Source organism: Chinchilla lanigera, unplaced genomic scaffold (assembly GCF_000276665.1).
Source record: "Chinchilla lanigera isolate Chin_1 unplaced genomic scaffold, ChiLan1.0 scaffold00001, whole genome shotgun sequence".
Taxonomy (NCBI): domain Eukaryota; kingdom Metazoa; phylum Chordata; class Mammalia; order Rodentia; family Chinchillidae; genus Chinchilla; species Chinchilla lanigera.
This window is the reverse complement of record NW_004955402.1, coordinates 34058414-34059535: the sequence shown is the minus strand read 5'-3', so window position 1 is coordinate 34059535 and position 1122 is coordinate 34058414. Positions and strand designations below refer to the sequence as shown.

The 1122-nt window shown below is 60.7% G+C and overlaps 1 protein-coding gene across 1 annotated transcript in view; it reads left to right on the top strand.

Moving 5' to 3' along the window:
- Nucleotides 1-586: 586 nt before the first annotated feature.
- Smad7 (SMAD family member 7) overlaps nt 587-1122 on the top strand; it is a gene marked incomplete in the record, with an annotated part of 30766 nt that continues 30230 nt past the window's right edge. Inside the window, 1 exon segment of the mRNA XM_013510569.1 lies at nt 587-1122.

The following is a 1122-nucleotide window of genomic DNA, read 5'->3' as shown; positions in this document are numbered from 1 at the left end:
CGAGCCCCCGGCGGCGGCAGAAGGACCCGAAAGCCGGGAGAGGGAAAACGGGGGACAAGGAGGCTCCTGCTCGCGACGAGGAGAGTCTCATATAGGAGGAGGCGGTGAGAGAACAGCCGGGCCTCCTGCAGCTGCAGCCGGGTCGGGCGAGCAGCTCACGCGGGGAGCCCCAGAGGCTGGCCGCGGCCGGGGAGGGGACAACAGCGGCCCCCGCACTGGCCAGCGGCTTGTGCCTTGGAGGGCGAGAGCGCGCGACCCGCCAGGGGCCCGCCGCCGCGCCGCCCTCCCCCGCGCTGTCAGCCCTGCCGGGCGCAGCCGCCGCCGCCGCAGCATCTTCTGCCCCTGCACCCCCGCCAGCGTCGAGGAAGTCCCCGCAGAGGACCTGAGCCCCCGGGAGCGCAGGAGGAAAGACCAGAGACTCTCCTAAGACACCCAGATGCGCAGGATTGAAGCAGCCTAGCCAAAGCTTTCTGTGGATTAAAAAAAAAATACGATTTTTGGGGGGGAAGAAGAAAAGGAGAGGAAGATCAGTGGGGCTCTGCAAGGGGAAAAAAGGGGGATGTAACTCGTGGATACGTTTTTCCACCCCTCAAACATCTTGTTCTACTTTGTAAACATTTTCTTTTTTTAAACCCCGGCTCCAGCCGGACGCCCCCAGACCTCCAGAGGTACGAGGAGGTGGTGTTTTTCTTTTGGGGCTTTGCATATTTGGTTTTTAGGTTTTGAGAGAGCCTCCTTATTCTCGCCAGACGTCTCATGCGGGGTGAAGTCCACTCGGCCCCCTCCCCCGAGTCTTCGTGTGCACGGAATTCGAAGAGATCCGGTTACTAAGGATATAGAGGAAAAAAAATAAATCGCGTGCCTGCCTTTTTTTTTTTTCTCTTTAATTGCCAGTTTCTCCCCACCCCCAAATTAAGTTGCTTAGCAAGGGGGAAAGAGGCTTTTTTGCCCCTCCAGCAGCCCAGACAAACGCCTTTCGTTTTTTGCCCCCGCGGATCTTCCATGTAGGAAGCCGAGGCTGGCGAGCCCGACACTTGGGAGCCACTGCGGGGGGGCCTCTTTTTGGGGAGGCGCCGGCGGGGGCAGGCTCAGCCGCCCCCAGGGAAGCGGCGGCCGCGTTCC